This window comes from Echinops telfairi, unplaced genomic scaffold (genome assembly GCF_000313985.2).
Source record: "Echinops telfairi isolate 266 unplaced genomic scaffold, ASM31398v2 ScPeMD7_7469;HRSCAF=8507_0, whole genome shotgun sequence".
NCBI lineage: Eukaryota > Metazoa > Chordata > Mammalia > Afrosoricida > Tenrecidae > Echinops > Echinops telfairi.
In genome coordinates, this window is record NW_022111372.1 from 94,458,892 (window position 1) to 94,472,976 (window position 14,085).

Below are 14,085 nucleotides of genomic sequence, written 5' to 3' on the forward strand. Positions count from 1 at the left end.
AACTTTCAGCGGGTTAGCGCTCGGGCGCCGGGCGCCGTGTCGGACATGGCTTTCCGGATGCCTTTGATTTGCTCGCCCGCGGTTCAGTCTCTGCTTCCTCGCGGGGCTCCGAAAGGGGACGGGCCCGGCCGGATCTCCAGCGTCTTCATTGGACGACAGCGGCACACACAGTCCCAGCCAATAATTGCACGAAGAATGCGCTAGCGCCGGCTCCGAGAGCGGGACTAGCGCTAGCGCCAGGAACTTCCCTTTCCCCTGGCGGCCTTCCAGAGTTCTGCGCCCGAGCGTCTTGGCTGTACATTGGAATGTTACCTTCGCCTGGAAAGTCAACTGCGCGCCGGAGGCGCTGGCCGCTCTGCACGTCCTCTCTCCCGGCCACGTCAAGTCGTTTAACGCTTTCATCGCAAGAAAGCGGACCCAAAGACTCGAAAACGACACAATGTGGTCTGGTAACAAACAACTGTGGACACAGTCGAGTTGTTGGGAAAACTGGATAAAATCGGTCCCGCCAGCCCCTACTTTGGAGGAGGCAGTTAGCAGCGCTGCGGTGATGTTTATAATTTTGGCTTTTACAACATGAGGCTACGGATTTTTCCATCACTTCCCCAGGAACTACAGTCCGTTTTAATTGAACTCTTTAGAGAATTAAAAAAAAACCCCACATATTTCCGATTTAATTTATTTAGAAACTGGATGTTGTTTAGTCTTCATTTTTTATGAACCAGGTGAACATTTCCTACTCTTTCTCAAAGAGAATCATTTCAAGTGTTTTCCTTTCTTGATTAATCCTTTCCCCAAGATCCTGCATTGACATGTCAGGGAGAAGTTGCATAAAAGTACCCAGAAAATTCCGCCTATTTACCACTTGGGACCTTTCTAAAATGATGAGAATAATAGCTTCAATCTTTCTGTATTGAGGATCACAGTCATCAAATAGCCTTGATTATCCTAATAAATAATCAAATTAACTATTAAATAAAACAGAGCTAGTTGTATGTCCTTGACTAAGAAACCACCTTCTTCAGGGACTGAGGCCCCATATCCTATTAGATGAATAAGGAAAAGCACCTCTCAGAGAGTAAGCCTCAATTAATGGGCAAATGACCCTGTTAGAGACTAGATGTGGCTTTAGAGCCTCATACTATTTCTACAGACTTGCCTTGGACATACTTTGGATTAGCTATAATCTTTCTGAAAGTAGAACTTGAACACCTGGAACTCAGGTAGGTTAGTAGACAGGCCAGTTAGCTAGGTAGAGAGGAATATGTGATTTTAGGATACTTACTAAAGACCCAAAAAGCTCACTAATTTAATCTCTTAAAATCCTCAGTTAAAAACACTCACATTTGACAACGGGTCAGACCATTAGGAAAGCTGACATAGAATGAAGAACACATTTCCTATATTCTAGAGTATGTATATTTCTATGCGGAAATATTCGAAGTGTAAGCAAGGAACACAGGCATAGGAACTTATTTAAAAATGTAGAAATGTCCTACTCCATACCTTCTGACCAGAATTTGCATTTTAACAAAATACTTGGTGATTTCCCTCCCCCACTCATTGTCACTTAGTTTACAATCTTGTTTTGGAAAAGTGACTTCGAATTTTTCATTCATTTCCTTATTAATAAACCCAAGCCCACTGCCACTGAATAGATCCTGATTCACAGTGATCTTATATGAGGTTTCTATGGTTGCAAATCAATACAGAAGCAGACAGCTTCATCTCTCTCCCACAAAGCAGCTTGTGGGTTTGAGCTGTGGATCTTGGGGTTAGCAACTCAAAGCTTATCCAACACAGTGTTTGCTTATTTGGACATTTGATTGCTATTTGGGCAAACGTTTGGAGAGCAAATAGTTTTCCATTCCATAGCATTTTGTTTTGTAACATCAGTTGCAATCATAACAACGCAACAGCACTCTGCCCCCCTTTCCGTGGGTCCCTCATTTCCATTTGCCCACCTTCCTGGCACCTTCCTGCTTTCTGAATCTCATTTCTTTTGGTCTCTGGTGGTTGATTGTTCTGAGAAGCACTTTCCTCCAAAGTGTCACTGTTCACTTGCTAGGCCTCTCTTGTTTGGCTGCAGGGTGATTCCCAGGAGTGGGTCAAGTGCATGCGTGAAGTGTCTCTAAGGGCCATAATCTTCGGGGGTTCTACCAGCGGGTATCAGACTAGTCAATCTGGCCATTTTTATGATTTTGAATTGTTCCCACTCTGTGCAGGACAGTCTATTATGATCTTGACCAGAGCAGTGGTAATGGTTGTTAATATATGTCTCCTATTGGCTCCTGAAACCATAGATAGGGTCACTGTCCGTCAGAATATACTCATGGCAGTGGGTATCTAGTTAGTGGTTTCCCTGTCTTAACGCTCTCATCCCTGGTAATCATCCAAGAATGTTTCTCTCTGTGTGTAAACTTTTGACTCTTATTGGTGGTAGGCTACAATATTTGTCTTTTGTGATTGACTAATTGCCAATGTGGCTGCAACAATGGGCTCAAATATAGGTACAATTGTGAGGATGGCGCAGGACTTGCAGCCACTGTGCCAATTTATCTCCCGGAGGGCCTTCCTCTTTTTCACTGTCCCTCCACTTTACGAAGCATGATGTCCTTCTCCAGGGACTGGTCTCTCCTGACATGTCCACTGTATGTTAGACAAACTTGTCTTTCTGGCCTCTAAGGAGCATCTGGCCATATCTGTCTTCTTCCAAGACAGATTTATTTGTCCTTTAAGCAGTCCATGGTACTTTCCATATTCTTCAGTTTTGAAGTACAATGCTGTCTGGATTGGAGTATATTTATCTGCCTTCAAGGAAATCCAATCAATACAAATACTATTCAAATTTATGTACCGTTACTAAAGCTAATGATGAAGAAATTGAAGAATTCTACCAATGACTTCAGTCAAAAATTGATCAAACATGCAATCAAGATGCAGTGGTAATCAATAGCAATTGGCTGTAAGAGTACCCAATAAAATGATTTATTAAAAAATTTTAAAGGGATTGAATTAATTCCCCCCCCCAAATTATTGGCAATTGGAATGCAAAACAAACAAAAACAAAAAGGAAGGAACAGTAGTTTGGGAACAAAGTTTAGAAATAGTAGTTGGCAAATATGGTTTTGGTGATAGAAATGAAGCTGGAGAACACATGAAAGGTTTTGGCAGACCCGCGACTTATTCAAAGAAAATACCTTCTTTCAACAACATAAAAGGTGACTCCACACTTGGACTTCTCCAGATAGAATAGACAGAAATCAAATAGACTACATCGGTGGGAAGAAATGATGGAGGAGCTCAATATCAGCGACTAAACCCAGGCCACGAGGCTGACTGTGAAACTGACTATAAATTGTTTACATGTAAGTTCAGGTTAAAGCTGAAGAAAACAAAAGCAGGTCCAAAAGAGCCAACAATACGACCTTGAGTCTCTCCCACCTGAATTTTGAGAACATCTCAAGAAGAGATTTGAAGCAGTGAACACTCATGACAAGACCTGCGGAGCTGTGGGAGGTCATCGAGAACATCATACACAAAGAAATCCAAAGGTCATTAAAAAAGCAGGAAAAGAAAGAAAAAATCAAAGTGGATGCCAGATGAGACTCTGAAACTTGCTCTTAGTCCTGTTCTGTTTTGATTTACATCTCTCAAATAGCTAATGAAAGAGCCCTGGTGGGACTGTCAAGTTGAATAGGTCAACAGTCCAAGAGAGAAAGACGAAACTATCTGTCCCTACAGAGATTTACAGCCTTGAAACCTTGCATAGGATTGCTATCAGTCAAAAGCAGCTCAACGGCAATGGGTACATAAAATAATTCATGATTGCCAGCATCTCTTCATGTTGGATCATCCGCATGGCTTCCTTGGTGAAGCGTCGGTTTATGTCCTCTGCCCATTTAAAACTGGATTGTTTATTTGTTGTTGAGGTGTTTAAGTGTTCTATAAATTTTAGAGATCAGTCCCTTGTCAAATATATTGTTGCCAAAAGTTTCCCCCTCCCCCTACCTTCTGTAGGTTCTCTTTTGGAGAAGTTTGGGATGTGCTGAAGTGCTTCGTTTTTAAAAGGTCCCAGTCTCAGTCCATCTCCTGCTCCTTGTGAATTTTTAGTTATAGTTGATAGATTATTTACATCACAAATTAAGGACCCCAAATTTGCTCCTATTTTTTTCTTCCATGATGTTTATAATATTAGGTTTTACATTTAGGCCTTTGGTTCATTTTGAATTAGTTTTTGTCTGTGGTGTGAGTTATGATCTTATTTCGTTTTCATCCAGTTTTCCCTGCAGCATTTGTAGAAGAGGTTACCTTCAATCGACCTATCTATTGGGCTTCGAACCCTTTCTCAAAGATCAGCTGTCTGCAGGATTTCCGCAGGGGTTCTCAATCCTGTCCCCTGGTTTCTGTGTCCTTCGCTGTCTCGGAGCAGGCTGGGTTGGTAACCACGGCTCTGAGACCAGACGTGCGGCTCTTGCTCTGCTCTCCAGAAGTGTTCTGCAGATCTGGGTTCTCTTTTCTTTCCATATAAAGTTGGTTTGTTTCTCCATCTCTTTAAACAATATTGATGGCATGTGGATCAGGAATGTATTATTTCTCTAGAAATTTTGAGTAGTATTAGCATTTTTAAATTGTAAGGTCTTCCTAACCATAAGCATGGTTTGTTTTCCCATTTCTAAAGGTTTCTTTTAATAGTGTTTTGTAATTTTCTTAGTATAAATATTTTATATCCCTGTTTAGTTTTAGTCCTAGGTATTTGATCTGTTTTGTGGCCATTATAAATGGTATTTCCCCCCTAATTTCCTTTTCAGAGTTCTCTTTGTTAGTGTAGAGGAATCTGACTGATTTTACCTTACCACATGACTGAATCCTTCTATTAGGTCCAATAGCCTTCTTATCGAATCTTTGGGATTTTCCCTGTGTAGGAGCATCTCATCTGCAAACAGAGATAGTTTTACTTTTCATTGCCAATTCAGATGCTAGGACTTCCAGGACAGTATTGAGTAAGAGTGGTGACAAAGGACATGCTGGTCTGGCTTCTGTACTAAAGGAGAATGCTTGCAGTCATCCTCCATCAGAAAGAATTTCAGTGGTGGATCTGCCCTTAAATATGTTGAGGGGTTTCCCTTCTATTCTGCTGTGCTGCTTTGAGTTTTATCTGGAAAGTAAGTTGTATTTGTTAAATGTTTTTTTGTACCTATTGATATGATTGTGTGTGTGTGTGTGTGTGTGTGTTTTACTTTGTTTTACCTATCTGGTACATTTGTCTTGTATAAATTAGCTTTCCAATATGTTTGTTTTATCAATTCATCATTCTACTTTGTCTGCAACCCTCTAACAACAGTATGTTAATGTCACACAATACTATCCAAAATTAAGGTGGTCCCAAATAATAATGATCTAGAATACAAAAAGAACATAATTGCACAAACAGCAATTTTTAAAATGAAACAAACACCATGTTAATAGTACTTAGGAACCCTCTGTGGAATGGCACCTGAGGAAAGCACTGCCACTTGAATCCTAGTGTGTTTTTGTCACGAGAGAGAGATCTACGTTCCCTACAAGGAATCAGAAATGCTTTAATGAAGCAGGAGCCTCACTGCTAACTACAAGGTCTGCTGGTCGACCGATCAGGCCTGCTCCACGTGGGAAAGGTTTTCCTGCTCCTATGAAGATTGATCGCCTCGAAAGCCCACAGGTGCTGTTCCATTCTGTCCACAGGATCACTATACGTCAGAATAGTATCTATGGCAGTGAGTGCTGGGGTTTTTCTTTGGGGGGGGGCATGTGAGGGACTGTTTAATAATGAAACTCAGAAGTCTTGGGACTGGGACACAATTTGGAATTGAGACGACTGGGGATGGTGTCCTCAGTTCTTGTGCATCCTTCATCTGACTAGGAAGTAACACTGCTCACCATTTATGTTCCCAGCTGACTCGTCTCATGTTCCTGCCATATTCTGTCTTCAAGGTTTGCAGCGCCTGCAGCTGAAGCTTGTCTTTGACTTTACATCCCTGGTCCCTCTGAATTTTACCATTGAAGATTCCTGTACCATAGTTCTTGCTTTAAAGAAAGATAAGTAAAAGTAACCAGCTTAAGATGTGGAGAAAATAAATGCTCACACAGGAGCCTCTTAAAAGGAAGCAAAGTGAAGGAGGAAAGGGAATGCTGCCAAGCGGAAGCACTCTGTTCTGGTGCCCTAGTTTCTGTATGCAGTGCAGCTACATTGGTGGCTAATTTCAAGGTGATATAATTCCCTCGACGGGCTGCACTCAGCTAACTAGCTTAAATCATGGAACCCTTTCCTGAACACACAGGTAAAAGAATTGCACAATTGGTTATATTGTCAGTATTCATCATTCCCTCACATATAGTTATCCTTATATGGTACATTTGTTGATTAAAAAAATGGTTAACCTTTCTTGCATACCTGATATGAATCCCACTTGGTCATGATGTATTATTTTTTGATACGGTGTTATATCCTACTGACTAGAATTTTGTTCACTTTGTTTTGCATTTACGTTTATGAAAAATGTGCTTGATGTCGTCCAGGCTCTGGTTCAGGCTCACTGACATTCAACGCTGGTTCAGAGCGAGCCCCCTGGGGGTTTCCAAGATTGTAACTGTTTCCAGAAGGAGGAACCCAGTGTTTCTCCCACAGAGCTGCTGGTGGTTTTGAACTGCCAACCATGTAGACTGCAGCCCAACATGCAACCACTACACCACCAGGGCTGCTGGGATCCTAGCTATGCATTGGGCTGTGATTTGCTTACTCAGGTAAAGAGTTACAGTCTCAGAACCCACAGGGGGTGGCTATGAGTCAGCATGGACTGGACGAGGGCAGTGAGTTTGGTTAACTCTGTCTCTATTGTTACGTGGCATCAAGCCAGTTCCTACGCATAACAACCCCATGCACAACAAAAAGAAACACTGCCCCTTCTTGCGCCATTCCCACAATTGTTCCTATGCTTGAGCCCATTGTTGCCGCCACGGGGTCACACCATCTCATGGAGGGTCTTCCTCTTTTTCACTGTCCCTCCACTTTACCAAGTATGACGTTTTTCTTCAGGGACTGGGATCTCCTGACAACACGTCCAAAGTATGGGAGATGAAGCTTCACCACCCTTGCCTCAGGCCATACTTCTTCCAGACAGATTTGTTCGTTCTTTTGGCAGCTCATGGTGTATTTCCTATTCTTCTCCAGCCCCACAGTTCATCTTCAGTCTTCCTTATTGAATGTCCAACATTCAGGAGGTGACTGAAAATATCGTGGCTTCAGGCAGATGCACCTTAGTCCTCAAAGAAACCGCCCTGCTTGTCAACACTGTAAAGAGGTCTTGTGCTTTAGATTCATCCAATACAGTGCATTGTTTGATCTCTTGGCTGCTGCTTCCATGAGCATTGATTGTGGACCCAAGCAAGATGAAATCTTTGACAACCCCAGCCTTATTCCCTTTATCATTATGTTACCTATTGGTCCAGTTGTGAGGATTTGGGTCCTTTTTACATTGAGTTGTAATCCACACTGAGGGCTGCAATCCTTGATCTTCATCAGTAAGTGCTTCAAGTCCCCCTCACTTTCAGTGAGCAAGGTTGTGTCATCTGTTTCATCTGCATATCACAAGCTGGTAATTAGCCTTCCTCCAATCCTAATGCTTCTTCATCTAATCCAGCTTCTCTAATGATGTGCTCAGCAAATCTGATACACACCTTTCTGGATTTTGTTCCCTGGTTCTGTTCATCAACTGCCTCTTGATCCATATACAAGTTCTGCATGAGCACAATTAAGTATTCTGGAATTTCCATTCTTTTGAAAGCCACCCCTAGTTATGATCCACAAAATTAAATACCTGGGTAGAGTCAATAAAACACAAGTAAATATCCTTCTGTTTTTCACTGCTTTGAGTCAAGATCCATCTGGCATCAGCAATGGTACCCCTTGTTCCACGTTCTCTTCTGAATCTGAGTTAAACCTCTGACAGCTCTCGGTCAATGTACTGCTGCAACCATTGTTGGATGATCTTCAGCAAACTTTTACTTGCATGTGATATTAATGATATTGTATTATAATTTTAGCATCCCATTGGGTCACCATTCTTTGGAATGGGTATAAATATGGATCCCTTCCAGTCAGTTGGCCAAGCAGCTGTCTTCCAAATTTCCTGACATAGATGAGTAAGTGTTTCCAGTGCTTCATCAGCTTGTTTAAACATTTCCATTGGTATCCCATCAATTCCTGGAGCCTTGTTTTTAGCTAATGCTTTCAGTGCAAGTTGAACTTCTTTCTTCAGCACCATTGTTTCTTGATTGTACACTACCTCCTGAAATGGTGGAATGCTGACTAGTTCTTTTTGGTACGGTGACTCTGTATTCTTTCCATCTTCTTCGATGTTTCCTGCATCACTTAATATTTTGCCCATTGGATCTTTCACCATTGCAACTCAAGGCTGGAAAACTTCTCCTCTCCTTCCCTTTCCTTTCACGGTAAAAGTTGAAGCTGTCTGGTCTTGTAAAGATTCTCAGTCTAGGTATCCTTGGGGAGTTGTCTTACTTTCTCCTACACACTTGCAACGAGTTGCAGTAAACTCAATAGCAATGGGTTTGGTTTGACTTTGGCCCTTGGCTTTAAGATGAGCCCTGGGAATGCTTTGTTGCTCACTAAACCCGCCCATCACTCTCAGAGAGAAAAGGCTGACCACCTTCTTCCATAAGATTCTAGATCTATGGGAACTTCTGCTTTGCTCTGCCAATCCCTACAAGTTTATTGGCCTCGATTTAAATGTTATTCTTAATAAGCGTCTTCATTTTGCTGCAGTTGAAACCAGTATATTTCATTATGCTGTCTCAAAACAACTTACATTTTCCTTCATTGAACTTATCACAATTTAAGTGATTATAATTATTTTTTATTAAAAGTGTAATACTGTTTCTCCCACTAAAAAGAAAATCTCCAAGAGGGCAAGCAGCATGCCTATTTTGATGACCTCTATAATCACAGTGACAAGCTCTGTGTCACAAGTGCTTCATGGCTCATTAAAAAGGTGGCTGGTTCCACAAGAGAAAGGCATAACAGTGGCTTCGGCAAAAATGCACAGCTTTGGAAACCCTATGAGGCAGTTCTACTGTGTCCTGTACAGTTGCCAGGAGTCGGAATCAATTGGAAAGCAGCAGGGTTTATGTGGGTGTTTAATATTCATAGTGGCTGTTCTTTCCGTTGGCAGCCAGAAGTAAGTCAAGATGGGTGGGTGCCTACAAGTATTTCCAGAAGCTGGACGACGAAGCAGTCGGATGTGATGCTCTTTCTCCTGCGGTTCCCCTGTTGGCAGCACTGCCAGCTCAGGACACTGCACCTGACACCCCGCCCCATGTGGCCTGACAAGGGACGCTATAAGTCTAAGCAAGGCTGTCAGCTCCTAGATCTGTTGGATTCGAGTCCATTGTGGTGGCCGCAAATGCCTGGGGCCAAAGGGTGCAACCTATGGCAAACCTGTCCATCATGGTGTTAGCCAGCTGAAATTGGCTCAAAGCCTTCAACCTCTTGCCAAGGGAGCGAGATGGACGCCGCTGTGGAGCCCTGAGGGTTCTGAATTCTTACTGGGTCGGTGAAGATTCCACACACATTTTTTTTAAGTTATCCTCATTGATCCATTCCATAAAGCTATCAGAAGACAGCCTGACACCCAGTGGATCCCTAAGCCAGTCCACAAGCACAGAGAGATGCTGGGGTTGACATTTGCGGCCCGCAAGAGCCATGGCCTTGGAAAGGCCACAGTTCCACTTCAAGACGGGGGTTCCTGCCACGCCGCTTAGAGAAGGTGCAACACTCTCCGGTCCCACCGTCACCACTAATATTGGTCATGTTTGTAAACTCATGCCCAATAAACCGTGTAGGACAGTCACGTCTGCTTAAGTGTTCTTTAATTTGTTAAAAATAGTAGTAGTCTTACACTTGGTGTAAAATAAATTCTTTAAAAGGAAAAATATTCATAGTGCCTAGCATACAATCACGTAATAACTTTTAATATTCATGCTAACTCGGGAAAAAGACTGGGCTTTCCATGTCTGTAAACAGTTACAGCCTTGGAACCCCATGGGGATGACAGAGAAGGTAATATACAATAAGAGTAAGATTGGCAGAAGGTGATGGAAGCAGGGGGAGACATGGGAAGAGGGCAAGAGTTAGAGGAAACAGGTACATAATGTTACATGCACAACCCTGCAATCGTGGCCACCTTTGCGTAGATGCATGAAGAGGCACAGGCTGAATGGGAGTGGAAGGGAGAGTAGGGATATACCTGTGAAACGTTTGACGGAGGGAATTTGCACATGAGTATTTACCTTTGTTCTAAGTACATCCGTGAATGTGGCACACACACGGGAGAAAGTTAAGGAAAAATCTTAGCTATAAACACTATAAACTTTGAGGAGATGAGTCCCTGAGCCTAGGAGCTCAGGACCATAGTCCCAGGGGACACCAAGGTCAGCTGGCCTAGCCATACAATGTTCTGCGTCCTACGCCAGGGAGTAGTGACTGGGGTCTTAAAAGAACATGAATGGCCATCGAAGGTGCCACTATTGGCTCTCCTGCCTGGCATAGAGGAGAATGAGTAAGATCAAAGACGCATGGCAACAATTAGCCCAATGGGCCAATGGGCCACCCAAACAGCGGCCTGCAGGACGCCGAGATCATAAGAAGGAGAGGATGCCCGCTATCATTATCAAGTGATTTGAAAGGGGCCTCATTAGAAGGTCTTCAAGAGAGTGGAAGAAAGATGTGGAACAGAACTCAAATCATAAAAAAGACCAAGCTTACTGGTTAGAGAGACTGGTGGAACCCCTGAAAAGATGACTCTTCGTCACCCTCCAGGTCTGGAACTGAATGGCTCAATTTTTAGCCAAACAAGACAGGTCTATAGGAGAGACAATCACATATACACAATTTAAGATAATCAACCATTTGAGATCAAGAGGGCAGCATTTACCCAAGGACAAAGTTCAGAAGAGGTGAGAAAAAGGAGGAATGGAAACAAAATGTAGAGAAGTATTTCATTCTGTTTCATTGTAGGGACTTCAATCAATGAGATGAAACAAATGTATATGAATTGTTGATTAAAAAACTGTTCTATGTGATGGTGGAACAAGAGGGAAGTAAAAAGTAAATAAAGGAAAGAATCAGGAGGAAAAGGACATTTATACAGACCTAAATACAGGCATGCACATATGTAAATTTATATATAATGAGAGGGGAATAGAACTATGTACTCATATCTACATGTTAAGAATTGAGGTTGCAGATGGACATTGGGCCTCGACTCAAGTACTCCCTCAACACAAGAACACTTTGTTCTAACAATCTGGTATTCATGATGCTCACCTTGCCGACATGATCAAAATGGGTGCATGAGCAATTGTGGTGAAGAAAGCTGATGGTGCCCAGCTATCAAAAGATATAGTGTCTGGGGTCTTAAAGGCTTGAAATAAACAAGAAGCAACAAAGACCAGATGGAAGAAACAAACCAGCCTGTGTGATCATGAGGTATCTAAGACCCAGAATAAAACTATACCCAAGGTGAATGAGGAGAGCATGGAGTGGAGAGACTCAATGCCCATCTGTAGACAATTGGACATCCCCTCACGGAGGGGTCACAGGGCGGAGATGGACCAGTTGGGGTGCAGTATAGCACCAATGAAACACGCAACTTTCCTGTAGTTCTTTCCCCCCCCCCTCTAGTTCTTTGGTGCTTCCTTCACCCCACGATCTACCTTACAAATTGACCTCAATTCTACCTTACAAATGGAATTAGACCAGAACATACACACTGCTACAGATAAGAGCGAGCAACATAGGAAATCCAGGATAGATAAACCCCCAGGGGCAACAAGGAGAGTAGATACCAGGAGGAGTAGGGGAGGGTCGGGGAGAAAGGGTGAACCGATCACAAGGATCAATCTAGAACCCCCTCCCAGGGGGACAAATAACAGAAAAGTGGGTGAGGGGTGACGGAAGACAATGTAACATATGGAAAAATAATCTATAACTTATCAAGGATTTGTGAGGGAGGGTGGGTGCGAGATGGAGGGGGAAGAAATGGGGAACAGATATCAGGGGCTCCAATGGGAAGAGAATGCTTTGAAAATGATGATGGCGGCATATGTGCAAATGTGCTTGAGACACTGAAGGAATGTATGGAGTGTGATAAGAGATGTAAGAGCCCCCAATAAAAGCATTTAAAGAAAAAATGCTGTATTCTGTAAATCATCACCCAATTCACAATAAAAAGAAGAAATAAAAAAGTGGACTGGACATTTTGGACTAAATGATATATGGGGCAGTGGCCCTAGTAAATATAGTCAAGTAAGTAAAATAAAGGTGACTCAACAGAATGCTCAAACTATAGAACACTATCACTGATATCACATACAAATAAAATTTTGCTGAAGATCCTCCAACAATGATATCAGCAATATAGGAGCTTCCAGGGTTCCAGGTTGGATTCAGATGAGGATGTGGAACAAGGGACATCATTGCTGGTGCCAGATGGACCTTGGCTCAAAGCAAAGAGGGGCAGAAAGATGTTTACTTGTGTTTTATTGATTATACCAAGGCATTCAACTGTGTGGCTCAAACTATGGATAACCTCAAGAAGAATGGAAATTCTAGAACACTTTATTTTGCTCATTCAGAATTTGTACATGGATCAAGAGGCAAGGTTGTATCCTCTCACTGTACTTAATCTACATGCTGAGCAAATCATCAGAGGAGCTGGATTACACGAAGAAGAATGTGGCCTCAGGATCGGAGGAAGACGTATTAATATGCAGATGACACAATCTTGCTTGCTGAAAGTTAAGAAAACTTGATGCACCTGCTGATAAAGAAGATCAAAATCCTCACAATTGGACCAATAAGAAACATCATGGTAAATAAACCGTGAGATTGTCAAGGATTTAATCTTGCTTAGATTTAGACTCAATGCTCATGGAAGCAACAGTCAAGAGATCAAAAGACGTGTTGCATGAGGTAAATCTGCTGCACAAGACCTCTTGAGACTCGAGTATTGAAAAGCAAGGGCGTTGCTTTGGGTACTAAGGTGCACCTAAGGCAAGCCATGGTATTTTCAGTTGCCTCCTACGCATGTGCAAACTGGACTGTGGATAAGGAAAATCGAAGAAGGGTCAGTGTACTTGAATTGTGGTGTTGGTGAAGAATAGTGAAAATACCAAAGACTGCTGAAAGGACAGGCAGATCTGTCTCAGAAGAAATAAGGCCGGGGTGCTCCTTAGAGGCAAGCCCTCATCTTACACACTTCGGACATGTTGTCAGGAGAGACCAGTCCCTGGAGAGGGACATGCTTGCTAAACTGGAAGGGCAGTGAAAAAGAGGAACGCTTTCTTTTCTTTCTTTTTTAATAGACCAAGTTTATTAATGGCTGTGTGAAGTGTCAAGGAGGAAGAAAGACAGAGCTATTGTTTATGGAGAGCTAAGCCTTTGTTAAGGATTAAAAAAAAAGCTAAGAAATGGATACTTGCAATGTTTCCACAACATAGTGATTGTAATTAATATTACTGTATTGTGCACTGTAAAGATGTTTAAATGTCCCCAAGACCCATCTGTAGGCAACTGGACATCCCTTACAGAAGGGTCACAGGGAGGATGCGCCAGTCAGGGTGCAGTTAGCAGCGATGAAACATACAGCTTTCCTCTAGTTCCTAAATGCTTCCTCCCCCAACCCCCAACCACCACTATCATGATCCCAAATCCACCTTGCAAATCTGGCTAGACCAGAGGATGTACACTGGTACAGATAGGAACTGGAAACACAGGGAATCTAGAACAGATGATCCCTTCAGGACCAGTGGTGAGAGTGGCGATACCAGGAGGGTGGAGGGAGGGTGGGGTGGAAAGGGGGAACCAATTACAAGGATTTACATATAACTTCTTCCCTGGGGGATGGACAACAGAAAAGTGGGTGAAGGGAGACATCGGACAGTGTAAAATATGACAAAATAATAATAATTTATAAATTATCAAGGGTCCATGAGGGAGGAAGGGGAGGGGTGGGAGAGGAAAATGAGGAG

At 42.6% G+C, this 14,085-nt stretch overlaps 1 pseudogene; it reads left to right on the forward strand.

Moving 5' to 3' along the window:
- The first annotated feature begins 439 nt into the window (after positions 1-439).
- LOC101662068 lies at positions 440-9,855 on the forward strand (annotated as a pseudogene).
- Positions 9,856-14,085: the final 4,230 nt, after the last annotated feature.